Here is a 20,881-nt window from a genome sequence, read left to right as displayed (position 1 = left end):
CCACCAGCCCGCACGCTCCAACACAAACCACCACAGTGGGACTCGAACCCGCACAATCAGCTTCGCACCAAGCGCCAAGAAGACCAGGGACGAAGACCGATGACCACAACAAGGAGCGCCCAGCAGGCCAGAATACAGGGGGGTGTCCGACCAACAACCTTTTTCTCACGCACCACTCGATTCTCTTCTCCCCTCCCCTGCGCGGGGTGGTGGGAGAAAATCCGCTCTCTGGAGACTCGCCTCCGGATTGGACGGGGCGCTTCGGGTCTCCTCATGGCCAACCGTGATTGGAGGAGGGTCACGGTAGGTGGGGAAAGATGCCTCTTCTGGGTGGAGTCTCTGTGGCTGTTTTGGCGCTTCTCTCTTCTTTGTCGCTTAGTTGAGACATTCTTCTTTCCCTGGCCATTCTGGGTTCCCATTGGCTGGGGCACGCGTGCGATGCTCGCCCTTCGCTCATTGGGCAGAGGAAACACTCCATGCCCCTTTTTTGGAGCGTGGCTCAGATTTGAGGCGATGGAAGCCCCGCCCATGTCTATGCTCGGTACGCATGCGCGTGAGGAAGGCCGATGGTGGCAGGAGCGAAGGAGGATGTTGTTGTTGTTGTTGTATATTAATTTTGTAACTAAAAAAATAATTCGCAGCACACACACACTTAATCACCCATTAAACATAGGGACGGGACCCTAACTACAAACACATACTAATCGAAATAACTGAACTGCGGGGACTCTGGCTGTTGTGTGCAAATGGCTGCCAGATTCGAAACAATATATGGATACAGATAGTTTTATATTAGAAATTAAGACAAGTGATGTATACGAGGATATGATTGATAATATGATACAAGTAATTTTAGTCAGGTGATGAAAACAACACATCAAAGAATAAAAAGGTTATTGGTAAATTTAAAGATGAATTGGGTGGGAAGGTCATGAGTGAATCTATAGGATTGAGATCAAAGTCTTATGCTTTTATGTATATTGATAATAATAACATTGAAAGGTGTGATAAGCTAAAGGGAATAAAGAAAAATATAATCAAGGAAACAATATACTTTAAACATTATTACAACTGTTTAACCTTAAAGAAGGAAGAGTATGGAAAAATGAATACAATAAGAAGTTATAAACATCAATTATAGACAGAAGAGATAAATAAGAAAGCATTAGGAGCTTTTGATGATAAAACATATATATTTTAGAGAGTGGAATCAATACTCTCCCTTATGGTTATAAGTATAAGTTTTAAGATAACGGGTTGGGAATTTTAACAGGCTACCGCCGTCATTTTACTGATTTATAAATAATCGAATCAAGCAATAACCAAACCAAAGAGTGGAGATGTAATCAGCCTTGGTATTTAAATGGGAAACATAAAGAATGTGAGAAATATCAAATAAGTCTTATTGAAGAAATAACCAGGGTAAAAGTAGATAAAACAAATAAGCGGATAAATTTAATTACAAATAAATTGGAGGATGTAAAGAAAAAAAAATATCCTTGAATGGACTGAAAACTTTGATGGTTATCAATTAAACAATGGAAAAACAATTTACTGCAATCTCAAAATGATATGTGGCTCAGGAGGTGGTCAAGCAAAAGCATTGAGAGAAGTTTATCATTTCATTTCTGCTCAACAAAATACTTAAACCAAGAACTAAGTTCCAAAGTAATTTTTGTGAATATACTCGATGGTGGTGAATGTAATAAGAAAATTAAGTTATTCCCGAAAGGAGAACGTGGATAAATATTCATTGGTTCACTCTTTGAATGGAATGAAAATATGAAAGGAAAGAAGTGTTTTAATCAGTAAGTCAATTTAACATTTGCTTGTATGGAAGGGGGAGGAAATCAGTCTCCTATTTTGGGCTTTTGGGGCTTGAGTCAGTCTCAATTTTACATTTGCTTGTATGGGAGGGAAGGAAATCAGTGTCCTATTTTACATTTGCTTGTATGGGGGGGGGGGAGGGAAAGGGATAAATGAGTCTCCTATTTTGGGCTTTTGCTTGTATGGGAGGGGGAGGAATCAGTCTCCTATATTGGGTTTTTGGGCCTTGAGACAGTCTCAATTTTACATTTGTTTGTATGTGAGGGGGAGGAATCAGTCTCCTATTTTGGGTTTTTGGGGCTTGATTCAGAGTTATTCCCTTTTTCCTCATTCATTTGAATGGCTGCCTCAGAAGCCCCGTTTATCCTCTTCTCCTGTGCCCACTAACACACTACTGCCCCCCTGGACCTACCTACGGCCTCACCAGGCCGAAAAGCCCCCAGCACCCAGAGTGCTTGCTTCATCCATTCCTACGTTCACGAGCCACACCCCCAGCTGGTCCATTATCTTCTGCACCCCGCAAAAAAATTTTAAATGAAACTTTCCACAATCAGCACCAACTGTTGAAACACATCCACATGCAGATTTGCCTAATCCCCCAATCTAACTTTAAACGAACTACAGGTTTCCTTGGATGGGATCCATTCCCCCATTCAATCCTTCGCGAGTAACAGATGCATTCTGTTACTCGCACTCATACCGGGCTGTTGCCCTGCCCTCTCACTCATAATTCAAACACACAGAAACACATTTCCACTCACCTACACAGCATCACCAAACACAGCATCATTCTACAACCGGTCTAGACGGCATCAGCCCACGTGTCCTAATATCCTGCCCCTCTGCTCTTGCTCACCCTCTCTCTATTCCATTCACCCTCTCCTTTGCTCAAGGTCATCTGACATCTGCTTGGAAATCAGCAAACGTTACTGCCCTGCATAAAAAGGTGCAAAAACAGATCCCTGCAGCTACAGACCAATCAGCCTCTCCCAATCATCAGCAAGGTTATGGAATCCATCATCGCTTCAGACATTAAATCCTTCCTCTTTTCCAATGGCTTGATTTCCGATCATCAATTTTGTTTCAGACCAGGTCACTCTACCCTGGATATGCTGCTTCTGCTCTCCCAACAATGAATGGAGGTACTCAATGCTGGACATGAAATTAGAGCCATCTCCCGAGACATATCCCGCACTTTGGACATGGTCTGACACCCTGCCTTGCTCACAAAACTCTTTTCCTACGGTATCCAAGGCCATCTCCACTCATGGCTCACAGACTTCCTCTCCTGTCACAGCCAACATGTGGCCCTAAATGGATTTTCTTTCATCTCCTCTTCCTGTTCAGGCTGGAGTTCCTCAAGGCAGCGTTCTGGGCCCTGTTCTTTTTCTGGTTTTCATCAATGATCTCTCCGACTCTCTGGAAAATCCTCTATATCTCTTTGCTGATGACTCCACCCTCTGCCGTACCATCTGAAAACCCTCAGACCGACAAGCAGCAGCTTCTTCACTCACTACTGATCTGGATAAAATCACAAACTGGTCCAACACGTGGCACAATGGAACATGTCTTTCAATTCGGACAAATCTCACACTCTCACGATGTCTCTCCAAAAGGACTGTTTGGAACCCCTCCCCCTCCCCCAATCTACTTTCTCAACAATCCTCTGGAAGAAGTCCTTTCATTCAAGCTTCTGGGTCTCACTATCTGCCATGATATTTCCTGGGAAAGCCATATTTCCAACCTGGCCTCCAAAGCCAGTCGCCGACTGGGAATCCTCCATCGTGCAAGGTCCTTCCTCGGCCCACCTGAGCTTCTGACTACACACAAAGCTTTCGTCCGGAGCCTGATGGAATACTGCTCTCCTCTCTGGGCTGGTGCTCCTGCCTCTCAACTTTCTCGGCTTCATGCTGTGGAAACCAAGGCATTTCGGATCATTCGTATCTCCCGCGATGAGGCCGAGTCTTTGGGCCTCTCACTCTCACCGCAGGCAGGTCGGTGGTCTTTCTGTCTTATACCGTCTCCTCTCCAGTCTCACCCCCCCCACCCCTCCTGCTCTGTCTGCGATTTGTCCCCACTATATTTCCGCAGGGCGCTCAAGGTCTGCCAACAACCCCCTTCTGGTAAAACTACCAAAATCACAAATTGCTGCTCACCTTCACTCTTTCATTCCTCTTTTTCCCCACCTTTCGAATAAACTCCCTCACTCTGTTCCATCCCATTCTTCCCATCAGGTCTTCAAAACAGCTGTTCACCACCACTTATCATCCCCCATCCAAATTCATGATCTTTTCTACCCCCATTAATCCACACCACACCCACCTCCTTCAAATTCCCTGCTTTCCTTCCTGAAAGTCCCTATAATGCCCATCTTGTGTACCCCACATTCCCCACCCCATCCCTTTCCCTTCCACAAATCTCGTCTCGGTTTCCCACTGTTTTGTCCTTCCCACTCCCGCCCCTCTTGTCCCATTCCCCCCTTGCTGTGCATTGTGTGTTAGCTCTCATTCAAGCCTCGACAAGGTATACAAAAAAAATAAAATCACCTGATAAAAAATAAAAAAAATCACCTGAACTAACTCATGCACCCTTGTCTTCCCTTGTACTATGCATGCTAGCTTTTAACCCTACCCTGTATACCTCTTAACATTCCCACTACATGTTCATTATTTCTTCCTCCCACTCTCCCTATTGTCACTCTGGATCCCTAAATTTATCCTCCCTCTCTCTCATGGTCACTGCTTCGGTACCCACATGGAGGCTACCATCGCTGCCCCCCCCCCATGTGGGCCTAACAATGCTATCCCGCTAACACTACTGCTCCTGGGCCCAATGTGTGGCGGTTACACAACCACACTCCTCACATGGTTACTAAAACTATCTACCCTACTGTCATGAGTCACCTGTGTCTGTGGAGATGCCTGGCCATACATCTATCGCCCACCAACTTGTTTAAAATTTTTTGCCACTGGGCATTAGGGTTTTCTCACAGGGAGCCAAGCCATGCTCACCACACCCACTGTTCATGCCAGGCATACCGTGCATATTGCACCCTTGTGGAAAATTTTTTAAACCCAAATTCCTTTAGTTTCGCCGTCTGTGCTCCAGTGATTTATCTGTCATAGTGCGTTTACACGCTGGCCCCTCAGAATTTGTCATTAAACCAAGCAATCATCCATGCTTGGGCGGTTTGCAAGGCACGGATCGTGCACACTACCGGAATTACCGTGCAAGCTAACTTCGCGGGGCTGGCGTGGATCCCAAATTAATGATAATTTTCCCACGCTCGAGACCAGAACACATCCACATTTTAAATTTGTTGCTCACGGAGGGCTCACTCCTCCCGTCAGTCAAGCTAACGGCTATCTCCATCGTGTCGGTGCATGTCCTGCGCTCTTGCACTCTACACCACTCATTCATGGCACGCACTCCGTCACACTCGCTCTCTGTGCACACTCTGTCACATTTACACTACGCATATTGGCCACTCCAAGAAACCCCGGGTCTGTCACCCCCAAGCTCACCAAACACCCATTCGCATCAAGCACATATCCGGACTTGCCATGACTCACCTTCACTGTGCTCACCTCCTCCCGGTTTGTCTCAAGGACCTGTATCCTCTTCGCTTGATCTTTGAGCACTTTGTCACGCTGTAAATATAACATGTTCATGCATTCAATAATCTCCTCCCTCCTTTACTCTACCATCTGGTTCTACCTGTTTTGCTTTGACTTCAATATATCTCTTTTTTTTTTTACCTTTGTTCCCGATGCACGCTTTGTATTTCCACCTCTAACATCACCTTCATTGTTTCTATTTGTGTTTTAATTTCCCGTTCCTTTATCCCTATCATATGTGTCACCTCCTCTACCCTCTTCGTTAGTTCCTCTTGTACCATTTTACATTCTTTTTAAATTGCAGTCATTTCTCTTGATGATTCTTCTGGGCAGTTCTTAGCTCCTTTTATCGCTCCTGTGTTCTCTATTAATTAATTCTGTCCTATCATCAGTCAACGTCCTTCGTTATGTTCCCCATCTCTCCCATCAGTCTGGCCTTGCTCTCCCTCATCTCTTCCCGGACACCGTTCCTGCACTCTCTTACCTCCTCTTGTACTGCAGCCATTTCTCTGCCTATCGCTTCACTCATCTCCCTTTTTATTTAATTGCCCATCACATCCATTTTTCTACTCATCGCATCTATCATTTTAATTTGCGTCTTGTTGTCTTCGCTCAACATGTCCATTTTTCTGCTGTTGTTTTCATCCATCATTTTTATTTGTGCCACTAGTTGCCCCATGAACAAAATCGTGTCATTCTCAGCCTGCACTGGCTGCGATAACCCGGTTTCCACCTCTCCCATTGCTTCCTCTTCACCCTCCATTGTGACTTCATGCGGGTGGGTCTTGGATCAATTCCTTATCCATATTTACATTGTCGACATGGCCCATGGAGACCTGCCCATGTTGGTTCACCATTGTCTGCACCAATAAATTTCAATAAAGTTTTGTCGAAACTGAATTTTGAGGTGCGTGAATGTTCAAATATCCCACTCCTGACACCAGTTGTTACGGCCACAGGTACCGAGAATATGAGGGGGTTAATCCCTGTTTCTCCTCAGAAACCTGGGGTCACCGTTGACAGTACAGATGTTTGTATGATGCCATCGTCATCAAGATTTTGATGTTATACATCCAACATATGGACTAAATTGTGGTTGATAGAGCTTTCTTTCATGTTTCTATACTGTGCAGGAACAATGGAAGGTTTGAAATCGACCATCAACCAATCAGCAAGAAAACTTTCAAACACCCGAGCTGAAACAAATGTAATTGAGATGGGGTGAAGCTGATCAAATCCAGTAATCCGAGAAGTCTTAGGAATCACACATACTGAGGTGCACTTCCATTTAGCATGGAAGTAACCATTCTGCAAGTATTTGTTAAATATCTTTGTAATGGGGCCTGAGATTTCCAGTGCAAACTCTTTAAGAAGAGGAGTAGGTACATCACTGGGATGAGGTGCTTGGATGTGTTTGAGACGTCTAAGACGAAAATAAACCTTGTGCCGATGGATTGTCGGTGGAGGTGCAGACCCTGGAAGATATGCCTGAAGAGTAGCTGTGTCCAGCGGAGGCAACGTAGTACATACAGATGCGTGAAAAGTGCATGTGGAGATCATTAGCGAGTTGACAAAGAGATTGATCAGCAAAAGCAGGATTATAGGACTGCTTCTTCATTCTGGTCAATAATCTGATCTATCTGTGCCATTTTCCAGGCTCTGATCTTTTAAAGTGTTCAAATTTGTTCTGAAAGTAACCTGACAGCTTTTGTGATATTATGCTGGACTAAGTTACTTAGTTGATGGTATTGATCAAAATCACCACGATCATGTGCAGAGTCCATTGTGTTATGAAATGGCAGAGATTATCATTGAACCATGGTTTGTCCGAGGTTTCTGCTTAATCACCATCTCCAGAAAGCATCGTTTGTATTGCATCATAAAGGTACGATGTAATATTTCTACCATTTCATCAGAATTATCGGAAGAGATCAAAGCAACCCAATTATACGCTGTAATCAATTGTCCAAACGTTTCGATAGATGATTCACGAAAAGGTCTTAGTTTAGATCTGGTGGATTTCAGAGGTTAAATTGAATTATGCAGTCGAGCTGTAACAACATAGTGATCACAAGATGCAAATACAACAAATATTATTTATTAGTTCACTATAAAGTTTTTGAAAGTTTGTCAAAATCTTATCAAGTAATGCATTGCCTTATGTTGTTGTAATAACTATCTGCGTCAACAGGACATGTTGTTCAATAACATCTGTACAGAGATCATTAAAATCCCCCATAACAAGTACTACCGCCTCCTCCATGGAATTGATCAGGTCAACCATCTCAATGATGTGATATGTTATCTTCTGATGGTAGGGAGATCTTGGTGGAACATCGGCAACACATGCAGAAAGGTTCCTCATCAGACACACAGTTGATGATGTCAGTTTAACCCAAAGAATTTCAAGATTTGTTGGGACAAGATTGTGAAACACTCGTCGGGAGTCGATATCTCAAGAATAAAGTACAACTTCTCCCATTGGGCCATCACAGTCAGAGCGGTAGAGAGTAAATGCTGTCAAGTCAAAACATGTGGATGGCTTGTCTGAGGTAAACCAAGTTTTGGTTACTGCCACGAGAATTACATCACTGTACTGAGTGACTGCAGTTGCCTCGAAGTCATTAAACTTGTTGCACAGTGATCTAGGATTAACAATCAATGTCGACGGTAATGCAGATGACAATCAGTCAGAATGAGTATAAACATGCCGCAAAGTCCATATTCTGACAGGTTCCCAAGGTTGTTGCTGACGAGGTTGTGGATCCACAACTCTCATTCAGTGCTGTGTTTTTCTTCCAGCCCTATATTCACGTTTATGAGCAATACCAAAACTGTGTATTAATGACATATACTGGGATAAACAAACTTTCAGCTGAGAGCGATGATTGCGTAACTCCAATAGTTTAGCGCTTGTCCATCGAATCACTCCTTTGTCCAATGGTTGTTGCTGACAAGGGTGGGGATCCACAACTTTTATTTGACGTTGCATTTTTCCACCAACGATCCACGTTTACATGCAATGCCAAAACTGAAAATGTTTGTAGGAATGTCCTGGGGTAATCGAACTTTCAGCTGAGAGCCACAGTTATGTAATTCCAAAAGTTCTGTGCTTGTGTATCCAATCACTACTTTGTTCAAAGCCATCGTATGAGTAAGCAACAAAATAAACTAAAATAAAAGAGAACTTTAAAAGTAATCGGGCTTGCTGCTGAACAGTGCCCAATTATAATGACCAACCACTTCAGAAAGACCTGCGTCCATGCTTGCCACAACAATACCACCACCTGGAGGCAACTGCACATGGTGTTCCACACATACGAAGGAACAAGCGGGATCACAAGTACAGGCAAGTAACAGAGCACCGAGAAAAGCCACTGCTCACCGATCCCAGTTCAAACACCACAAAAGCCAGGTCTCTTCACATTGAGGTCAAGGTAAGTGAGAGGCAGGCCCACGAAAGCAGGAACCAGCGGCGTGCTTGACGCCAACATGCTGAAGCGCATCCGACGTAGTACAAGAAAATGCCGCAAAAGCATTCTTTTTTGGGGGTTTTTTTTGAACACCTTATCGAGGCTCGTAAGAGAGCTAACACACAATGCACAGAAAGGTGGGCATGAGACAAGAGGAGCGGAAGTGGGAAGGACAAAACAGTGGGGAACAGAGACATCAAGAGATCTTTGGAAGAGAGAGGGATGGGGTGGGGAACATGGGGAATACAAGATGGACATTACAGGGACTTTCAGGAAGGAAAGTAGGGAATTTAAAGGAGGTGGGTTTGGGGGTGGATTAACGGGGTAGAAAAGATCGAGGATTTGGATGAGGGATGATAAGAGGTGGTGATGAACAGCTGTTGTGAAGGCCTGGAGGGAAGAATGGGATTGAACAGAGTGAGGGAGTTTATTCCAAAGGTGGGAAAAAAAGAGGAATGAAAGGGAGACGGTGGGCAGTGATTCGTGATTTTGGTAGTTTTACCAGAAGGGGGTTGTTGGCAGACCTTGAGTACCCTGTTGAAATATGGCAGGGACAAATCTCACACACAAGGGGGGGGGGGAGGCGAGACCGGAGAGGAGACGGGAGAAGACAGAAAGACCACCAACCTGCCTGCGGTGAGAGAGTGAGAGGCCCAAAGACTCAGCATCATCAGATGCAAATGATCCGAAATGCCTTGGCTTCCACAGCGTGAAGCCGAGAAAGGTGGGAGGGGAGAGTAGTACTCCATCAGGCTGTGGATGAAAGCTTTGTATGTGGTCAGGAGCTCAGGTGGGCTGAGGAAGGATTTTGCACGACGGAAGATTCCCAGTCGGCGACTGGCTTTGGAGGCCAGGTTGAAAATGTGGCTTTCCCAGGAAAGATTGTGGCAGATAGTGAGACTCAGAAACTTGAAAGAAAGAACTTCTTTCAAGGAATGGGGGGGGGGGGGTTCCAAACAATCCTTTCGTAGAGACATAGTGAGAGTGTGAGATTTATCTGGATTGAAAGACATGTTCCACGTGTTGGACCAGTTTGTGATTTTACCCAGATCTGCAGTGAGCGAAGAAGCTGCTGCTTGCCAGTCTAAGGGATGACAGATGGTACGGCAGAGGATGCAATCATCAGCAAAGAGATAGAGGATTTTCCAGAGTCGGAGAGATCATTGATGAAAACCAGAAAAAGAACAGGCCCAGAATGCTGCCTTGAGGAACTCCAGCCTGAACAGGAAGAGGAGATGAAATAACTCCATTTAGGGCCACACGTTAACTGCGGAAGGAGAGGAAGTCTGTGAGTCACGAGTGGAGATGGCCTTGGATACCATAGAAAGAGAGTTTAGTGAGCAGGGCAGGGTGCCAGACCATGTCAAAAGCACTCGATATGTCGAGGGATATGGCTCTGATTTCATGTCTGGCATAGAGTACCTCCATCCATTTTTGGGAGAGCAGAAGCAGCATATCCAGGGTAGAGTGACCTGGTCTGAAACCAAATTGATGATCGGAAATTAAGCCATTGGAGAAGAGGAAGGATTTGAAGTCTGAAGCGATGATGGATTCCATAACCTTGCTGATGATTGGGAGAAAGCTAATTGGTCTGTCATTGCAGGGATCTGTTTTTGCACCTTTTTTATGCAGGGCAGTAATGTTTGCTGATTTACAACCAGATGGCAGATGACCTTGAGCAAATGAGAGGGTGAATAGAACAGAGAGAGGGTGAGCAAGAGCAGAGGAGTAGGTTTGTTTGACACATGGGCTGATGCCGTCTGGACCGGTTGCAGAATCTGAATCGAGGTTTGACAGCAAGCTCTCGACCTTGTGAGGAGGAAAGGACACAGAGTCCAGGGACAGTTGGGTGCAACTGGGTAAGGTGGATACAGAAAGCGATGGGGTTTAGACACAAGATTTCGATGTGCAAACACCAAGTTTCGGCATTCAGCCTTTTCACGTGTGGTATCAGCAGTGCGGCCATTTGAGGTAAGGGAGTGGATGGAGGGGGACCAGACGCAGAAACAGATTTGATTAGACGCCACCAGGATTTGGAGAAGGGAGAGAGGTTTGAAAGTTCAGACTTGACCTTAGAAAGATGTTTTCTGGCTCTCCTGAGGGTAGATACACACTTGTTCCGAGCTTTGTGGAAGAAACTGAGATTACCCTCAGTTGGGTTTGCTTTCCATGAGGCAAAGGCAAGTTGTTTCAAGATAACTGCCTCGCCACAAGCTTCAGTGAACCATGGGTATGAGGAAGGGTAGGACAACTGAAGACAAGAGGGGATAAATCTGTGCATGAGGGAGAGCAAATTTCTTTGAAAGAATTCCAGGACGAGGTGATGTTGGAGAAAGCAGCAATGGAAGACCAGTCTCGAAGTTTGATGACTGCTTGGAGGCCCTGCCAGTCAGCCTGAGTGAAATGCAAGACTCAACGGCACTGAGGTGGTTCTCTGATAACAGCCAGAAAGATGTCCTCTTTGACAAGCACGTGGTCAGAAGAACCGATTAGAGCGGAGGAAGAACAGCAGATATTTTCAGGGAAATTTGTCAAGATCAGATCCAGAAGAGATAGAGATCCAGGTCGGGAAGTTGACTGATTGAGTCAGTCCCAATGAGTCGCAGAGGGCTTTTGCTGAAGTGCCATGACAGGTGAGAGAGGAACCCACACCTAGCCAACTGGCATGATGACAATTGAAGTCACCACATTATGAGGAAGAAAGAGTTTGGATGAGAAGATAGAAGTTGGTCCATGTTTTCGGATAGTGAGGTGTAAATGGAGTCATTACCGTTTGCAGTACACCGGAACGGTGCAGTACACATATAAATATGAGGTGGGAGTGGAGGGGAAGCCGTAGCCAGAGGTACTCCTGGGGGTGTAGGGGAGTGATGGCAGTGCATGGAGAGTGAGGAATAGTGTCTTTAATGAAGAGAGCAACTCCTCCACTAGGACGAGGCTCAGGTCTACCAGAGGAGGGAGTAACCAGGGAGAGATACTTGGGAGTCAGACGTCTTGAGGATGGAAAGTTTTTTTTCTGGCAGATGTCTGGTTCGTCAGTGGCAACCTGTATGGAAAGATCTGTAAGGTTTGAGTGAAGGCCCCAGTTGATGATAAATGTTGCTTCTGGGATGCCCATTCAAATGAATGGAAAAAGCGAAAAACTATCTGACCCAAACCCCAAAAGTTCAAAATGGGAAACTTACTTCCTCCCCCTCCCATACAAGCAAATGAAAAATTGAAACTTACTGATTAAAGCACTTCTCTCCCACCCCCCCACCCCACCCCACCCCCGCACCAACATAATCACAGTCCTTTCATATTTTCATGATACTCAAAGAGCGAACCAACAAATATTTGTCCATGTTCTACTTCAGGGAATAACTTAATTTTCTTCTAACATTCATTTCCATTGAGAATATTCACAAAGAATAAGTTGGAACTTGGTTCTTGGTTTAAGTATCTTTATTGAGCAGGGATGAAACGATAAACTTTTCCTCATGCTCTTGTTTGACCACTTCCTGAGCCACATCAATTTGAGATTGTAGTAAATTGTTTTTCCATTGTTCAATTGATAACCATCAAAGTTTTCAGTCCATTCAAGGATACTAATTTTTTTCTTTACATCCTCCAACTTATTTGTAATTACATTTATCCACTTATTTGTTTTATCGACTTTTACCCCGTTTATTTCTTCAATAAGACTTATTTGATATTTCTCACATTCATTATGTTCCCATTTAAATACCAAGGCTGATTACATCTCCACTGTTTGGTTTGGTTATTGCTTGGTTAAATCACTTATAGATCAATAAAAGACGGCAGACGTCTGTTAAAATTCCCAACCCAATATCTTAACACTTATACTTATAACTATAAGGGAGACTTTTGAGTCCATTCTCTAAAATATATCTTTTATCATCAAAAGCTCCTAATACTTTCTTATTTATCTCTTCTGTTTATAATTGATATTTATCACTTCTTATTGTATTCATTTTTCTGTACTCTTCCTTCTTTAAGGTTAAACAATTGTAATAATGTTTAAAGTTTATTGTTTCCTTGATTATATTTTTGTTTATTCCCTTTAGCTTCTTATCACACCTTTCAATGTTATTATTATCAATGTACATAAAAGCATAAGACTTTGATCTCAATCCTATAAATTCACTCATGACCTTCTCACCCAATTAATCTTTAAACTTACCAATAACCTTTTTATTCTTTGATGAAAACAACAAATCACCAGCCTTATAATTACTTGTATCATATATATCAATATCATCAATCATATCCTCAAATACATCACTTGTCTCAATTTCTCATATACAACTATCTGTATCCATATATAACAATAACACATTATCGTTCTACTTTGATTTTAAATCATTGTAGAAATAGTCATTCAGTAACGACTGACAAGTCAAGAATTGATGTTCCTATATAAATAGGTTTATCCATTGCAATACTCTCTTTTTTAAAATGAATAGCACAAAAGTTCTCTGAAAACACCTCTGCTCGTTCAAAACTTGGTCTATTCATTAACTTTGAAGCCTGTTTTCAAGATGTAGCAAATCTTATGTTTTGTCGATTCCAAACATTTTCCAGTCTTTCCAAATACAGTATTATTCATTAATTTATAAAAGTCCTTCTCAAAATCTGTTTTTGCTTCTGTTCTCCTTTTTGTATTAAAATCAATATACCTCTGCAACCATTGATTTTGTTTAAATTTCAAAATCCGATGAATTTTTACTCAATCTCAACGGAGCAGATAAATATTGCCTCAAGTTCCTTTGATGCAAAACATAACTTTCTTTATCATTCAATGTAGTAAGTAGTTTTTCTGGAGATTTACCTTTTATATTGAATGACTGTTGGTAATCACTTAACCATTCTTTTCTTGGACTTTCTTTATCAGGGGCATAAGGTAGGTCTTTATGTTTGTGATTAAGTTCTGTGATTCTGGATATTTTAAATCAACCTCAAAATAATATCCAACTTCAGCTTCATCCAATTCTTTTTGAGAGGAGATAATAGAAATAGATGTGTCATAGTGAGCGTTATTGTGAAGAAAGACAGGAATAAAGTTTGGGGGCTTGTAATTAAGATAACAACAGGAATGAGCTGGACCTCTATATTTTCCAGGAAGATGACAATGATCCCCAACTTTCACCTCTCCCTCAATTTTCTCCTTACAAATATGACAGATACTGACTGCTCTTTCTAAATTCCTTTTTCTCTCCCTTTGTTAATGACATTGGTTTATAGGTTGTCACCATAATTTCTTAGTCTTATGCAGTCTTTTTCCAATCATCTTAAAAATTCCTTTGAGGCATATTCTCCTCTATAAAGTTCTAACTTGTATTCATCACCAACAGATGATTTGATGTAATAACAAAAACCACAAGGAGTATGTTTTTGATATTTATTTGTGTATGATTTATTTGGATTTGGAGAAACAGTATCTATCTTTTCAAGGATACTTTCAAAATCAGCATATATCACAAACGGATGTTTTATAGATTTGTTAAAATCTTTGAATGATATTGTTACGAATCTACCGCTCGCCTGGCGTGCGAACGACCGCTTTAGCCAATGGCAGCCGCCCGCCCACCAGATGAGCAATTCAGTCGTGACTTCCCGGAACAACGCCGAGAACCAGTCACGGGTGTGCCTTCAACGCACACCACGGTCCAGTCCGTATTCTACCCACGTGCGACAGGGTCAATCGCCGAATATCGATATACCTAAGTATTCGCGCGGGTAACCTACCGAGGGACCATACCTCTGCGAAGGCCTGTTTGGACACGAACTGCTTAAGCGGTTCGTTCCATTCTGGAAAAACCAAGCGGGTATTATCGCCAGACCTCGCCGGACCCGATTCTATTATCGGTATTCAAAAACCAACTAGTATTCCGAAATGCAATACGGCAGTTCAATTTGGGGGAAAAAAGACACGACGAACGGGTTAACATTCACACAAGCACATTTATTTACTACACACGTATACAGGGATGCAGGTATACACAGGCAAGGAATTCAAAGGAAACACACATGCAGTTGCTTTACGAAGACTGCGGGACAGGACAAAGACACGATCAAGGCGAAAACACTACAACCGACTATTGTTTTACCATGTACATTTACTTAAAACAGTTCCACTTGAAAGACTCGGCGCCACAACATTCACTCAAAAGAAAAGCAAAGAAAAGACCCCTCACAGACAAGGGAGTCAGACTAGGCCCGTGGGCCTTTATAACGTGGGGCTTTGGTGACCGAAAGGGCCCCATGAGACCGTTGCAGGTTACCTGCACCCTCGTGGTGCCTTGATGGGGCGAGTCGTGACGTCCCGTCCCCACGGCAGCTAGCTTAGCCGCGGTTGAGCTCGGGCCTTTCCAAGCAGCAGGCGAGCTCTCTCCGGCTCTCCCCACATGCACGCGCAGGTTCGCACGACACAGCAGGGCTACGCCTCCAGCCCGCGTCTCCTTTGCGACGCCCGGACCTCCACCGACTGACCGCTCCAAGCTCCCGATTCGGACACGAGCCCAGATTACCACGCAGCTCCGGCAGCAGCAGCACAGCTCCTTACGCTGCGTCCAGTGGCAGCAACAACACCAGCAATGACAGCAACCCCAGCAGCAACTCCAGAGAGAGTTCTTTCCACCAGCACAAGCAGCAGTTCCCCCTCGCGATTCTCCGCAGCACGAGCAGCAGCAACAACAGGGGAGAGAGATATAGAGAGATATAGAGAGATATAGAGAGATATAGATAGAGATATAGATATAGATATAGATATAGATATAGATATAGATATAGATATCGATAGAGATAGAGATAGAGATAGAGATAGAACGCTCCGTGCACCCTTTTTATTCCCCACACTCCGCCCCTCCGCTCTCGCCCCGCCCTCCTTCAGAACATGCGTGAAACTTCCAGAACATGCGGGAAACTTCTCGAAGGAAGCGTTTTCCCGCCAAATTAGGGACGCGCGCCGCCGCGGTAATTCTCTTTGTCCCTTGCAGGGTTAAATTCACCGTGGCGACGCCATTCGTCCGGGGGAGGGGGGAACGGAAGCTGCCTGCTTTCCCTTGACGAAGGCCAGGCCTCTGGCAACTGTGTGCCGAGGTGGAACGTGGTGGTGTGGCTATGAGGATTGAGGTGATCGTGGTTGTTGTAATTGGTGGCGCTTTGTGGTTAGGGTGGTTGTGTGAAGCGGTTGGTCCAAAATAACGACAGTAAAGAATAACGGCTAACTCAAAGATCACAGCCCTGTCAAGACGAATAAATCCCTATAGACCACGGTGGGGAAATCTAACTGAACACACACTTATCAATCTCACTGAACTAAGGCCGAGGTCACATTTGCCAGGGCAGCCGTGGGGTCTCCAAAATCTGCGGCCACGAGCAATTATACGGCGGCCGCAGTATTTCCACGGTCACACAATGTAGCAGTCATATATGTTTTTATTTTTCGGGGAGCCACACGGCGTATTTAGAAATCGTGGAGACCGAAAACGTGGGGGTGCCGTACGGTCTTTAATTTGATGTCGCACGGCGACCTTAGGGCGTTGCTGTGGCGGCCATATAATTTTCAAGGTAGACGCAAGTTGCCCGCGAGGCGACCGCAGGGGGGCCCTAAGGCGAACGTGCGGCCAGACGGACGGTAACAAGTGGGTATATATATGCCAGTTCTTTTTTTACTGAAATAAAAATATACCAGTATATATAACTGAATATACTATAACTATAATATACCGTGGTGCCCCACGTTTTCGGTGTCCACAATTTATAGCGAACGAAGTGAGCTTAATACTTAACGCGTGCACGTGAGAGAATAGGAAACAACAACAGCAGCAGCAGCAGCAGCAGCAGCAGCAGCAGCAGCAGCAGCAGCAGCAGCAGCAGCAGCAGCAGCAGCAGCAGCAGCAGCAGCAGCAGCAGCAGCAGCAGCAGCAGCAGCAGCAGCAACAACAACAACAACAACAACAACAACAACAACAACAACAACAACAACAACAACAACAACAACAACAACAACAACAACAACAACAACAACAACAACAACAACAACAACAACAACAACAACAACAACAACAACAACAACAACAACAACAACAACAACAACAACAACAACAACAACAACAACAACAACAACAACAACAACAACAACAACAACAACAACAACAACAACAACAACAACAACAACAACAACAACAACAACAACAACAACAACAACAACAACAACAACAACAACACAATAGCCCTGGCTATTTGGAATCCGTGTTGTTAGCTATGACTTTTTGCTTCCGGTTGTTGTTAAACACTGTGCGATGAAAAACACGATTGGGTTTTATTTCTATCTTGTGAATATTACTTAACGCGTGCACATGAGAGATTAGGAAACAACAAAAACAACACAATACCCTGACAATTGTGAATCCGTGTTGTTGGCTATGACCATTTTGCTTCCGTTTTTTTGTTTTGTTTCTGCATGGGGAATGATGCATGCCGGGAGATCATGACCGGAAGTGTATATTTATTTATTCAATTATTTTTTTCCCAAAGTTAATTTTATACTTCTGAAAGTGATTTTTTTCATGACAGGAAGTGTTTATTTTGTATTTAACATTACCGGGAGTGATTTTGAAACTCTTTCCGGAACTTTTAATTTCTTTTATTCTTGACTAGAAGTGATCGTTTGTTTATTTATTCATTTATTCAATTCTTTTTTTCCCAAAGTTAATTTCAATAAAGATATCTCCCGCATCATCAAAAAAATTTTTTTAATCATGATTTACATTATTTGTTCGCTGATCCCGAATCCAGGCCGAAGAAACCGGAAATTGCGTCAAAATCATCAGCTGTGCGGCCCTTACATGTACCACGGTATAGTTGGCAAGACTACAGTTGTGAACCAGTTTTATGTAAAGTCAGAAGCGAATGTAAGAAGAATTATACGTTCGCTTCTGGGCTTTGCCTATTCCATATTAGCGAACGCAGTGAGCTTCATACTGAACACGTGCACGTGAGAGAATAGGTAAACAACAACAACAACACAATACCCCTAGCTATTTCGAATCCGTGTCGTTGGATATGACCTTTTGCTTCCGGTTGTTGTTAAACGCTGTGCGGTGTATAAACACGATTGGGTCTTATTTCTATCTTGTGAATATTACTTAACGCGTGCACATGAGAGAATAGGAAACAACAAAAACAACACAATACCCTGCCAATTGTGAATCCGTGTCATTGCCTATGACCCTTTTGCTTCTGGTTTTTTTTTTGTTTCCGGTTTTTTTCATGGGGAATGATGCATGCTGGGAGATCATGACCGGAAATGTTTATATATTTATTCAATTATTTTTTTCCCAAAGTTAATTTTATCCTTCCAAAAGTGATTTTTTTCATGACAGGAAGTGTTTATTTTGTATTTAACATTATCGGGAGTGATTTTGAAACTCTTTCTGGAACTTTTAATTTCTTTGATTCTTGACCAGAAGTGATCGTTTATTTATTTATTTATTCAATTATTTTTTTCCCAAAGTTAATTTTAATAAAGAAATCTCCCACATCATCAAAAAATAATTTTTAATCATGATTTACATAATTTGATCGCTGATCCCGAAACCAGGCTGAAGTAACCGGAAATTGTGTCAAAAACATCAGCTGTGCGGCGCTTATATGTACCACGGTATAGTTGGCAAGTATACAGTTGTGAACAAGTTTTATGTAAAGTCAGAAGCGAATGTAAGAAGAATTCTATGTTCACTTCTTGGCTTTGCCTATTCCATATTAAATACCCTGTGTGGCTCCCCGAAAATTAAAAACATGTGACTGCTACATTGTGTGACCGTGGAAATACTGCGGCCACTTTATAATTGCGAGTGCCCGTACATTTTGTAGACCCTCTGGCCGCCGAGCCAAATGTGACTTTGGCCTTACCGCGTGTTTTCACCTTCATTTGTGATGTTTGTTTTTTAAAAAATCTTGTGTTTTAATTAATAACAAAAAAAGCAATCCGATCACGCGGTGTGATGGACTGTCGGGCAAGGAATGAATTTCACAGCAAAACCAGTTGTAATTGGAAATATCCATGATTACGTCAGCCCGATGCGTTTGATGAAAGTGATTGTGGTTCTGCGGGCATCATGTTGATGAGCTGCCCTGGGGGCAGTGCTCTCGCAGAGTGCGCGAGCGATCGGAACCCAGGCCGGAGCTCGAGCCTGTGTGGACCTTTGGATGTGGTGATTGTACCAGTTTACATAAAATACACCGCCACCGAAGGTCATTTACTCATCTTATTTTACCTTAAACATGGGTAATTTCAGTTAAAGTGTCTTGAAAGTGGGTTTTCTTTGGGTCCACGAACGGATTAATTCACTCCATTATTTCTTATTGGGAAAATATTTTTTGAATCCGAACTTTTTGCAATCCGAACAGCCTCCTGGAATGAATTAAATTGAGATTCTGGGGGCACCACGGTATAGGCAAACACCTATACTCCGATCTCTAGAGGTAGCGCACGGTGGACGCACGGTCGACGCAGACTGCCACGGAGGCCGTACGTTGGTGCACGGCGGGCGTAGAGGAACCGTGCGTCGACCCTGCGTTGACCGCAGGTAGTCACAAGAACCGCAAGGCCACCATACGGCGACCGTGGAAATAGTGCGGCCACCGTAAATTTTTGCAGGTTGGGAAAATTCATTTTTCATTGAGAAGAGCTTACGGCAGCCGCACAAATAATGCAAGCCCACCGTACGCCCTACGTACGGTCGACGTGGAACACATCTACGTCATCGCTTGGCTTGTCGAATTGCTACGGCAAATGTAGAAATGAAAAAAAGTTATAACTCCGCGCTATAATTCCACGGCACCCCAACGGCCTGTAAAATATAGCCAAACGGCGGAGGGCCTCCCTGAGGCCACCTCAGTTTCTCTGCGGCCGCCGCACGTTTTTGTCAATTCAGAGGGCGTACGGCCACCGTATCCTCGCCGTAGAGCAAATGCGACCTCGGCCTAAGGACCTTTATGGTGTTCTGCGAATTTCCACAGCCGTAACAATATGTTTGAACCTGCTTTTGGTAAATTGATTACGGTTGATTTATGATTAAATCAACATTCGAAATATTGCAGTGATCATTCTTTCGTGTGAAAGGAGTTGAGACATCTCTGACAAGGATACATTTTTCAATTTCTCTTATATAGTTGTGATTTGGTTAATCTCGAAAAATTTTTGATGAAAGCATAATGTGATTTTTCCTTTGAAGTAAAGTGGAGAAAGTCAATGTGTGTTTCATCATTTTTATAGTTGTTTGAAATTTTTAATACCTGAACTTTGTTTTTATCCGTTAATGTATATGGATGAACAGACAGATTATTCATTTTCTCAAATTTAGGAATATCTCTCAATGACATTGGAAACTTTAAATCTTTAACATTTAATGTATTCTTGTATTTCTTATAATGTTCAACCCCTTCAGGATTCCATTGTGGAAGATGTAAGTGAGCAAGAACAGACCATAGAAAACATTTATTATCTTTGTTTTGAATATGAACAACCACTTTCTTCTGTTTTTATATTGATTTACCAAAAGAGATAAAAGAAGCTTGAAGAGGATCTGATTTTAAGAAGTATATATCTAAAAAGATTATTTTTGTTTGTAAATCCACTACCTACGAGAGTGTTATCAATATCTTGTTCTTGTCTCTGGAGTTCATGGTAAACATCACATCTTACAAAATCTTGAAATGATGATGAAGTGAGGGTTTGTCCTCATATAGGGAGTAGTTTCATAGTCTTGTCTTACCATATTCAATTTTGCTCCCATATAAAACTTATAAGTTTTCATTTCACTGAATGTGTTTTTAAGTATATTTTTAATACTTTGTTTAACCATATCAACAGCTTCCATGAATGAAGATGGTCCAGGGTCGTGAAAACAAAACAATCTTATTTTTATATGCCCTTTCAATGCCCCATCAGTGTTT

Source organism: Eptatretus burgeri, chromosome 10 (assembly GCF_056783735.1).
Source record: "Eptatretus burgeri isolate ZD-2024b chromosome 10, Ebu_testis_v1, whole genome shotgun sequence".
Classification (NCBI taxonomy): Eukaryota; Metazoa; Chordata; class Myxini; order Myxiniformes; family Myxinidae; genus Eptatretus; species Eptatretus burgeri.
The sequence above is the reverse complement of the archived record's forward strand: the minus strand, read 5'-3'. Positions refer to the sequence as shown.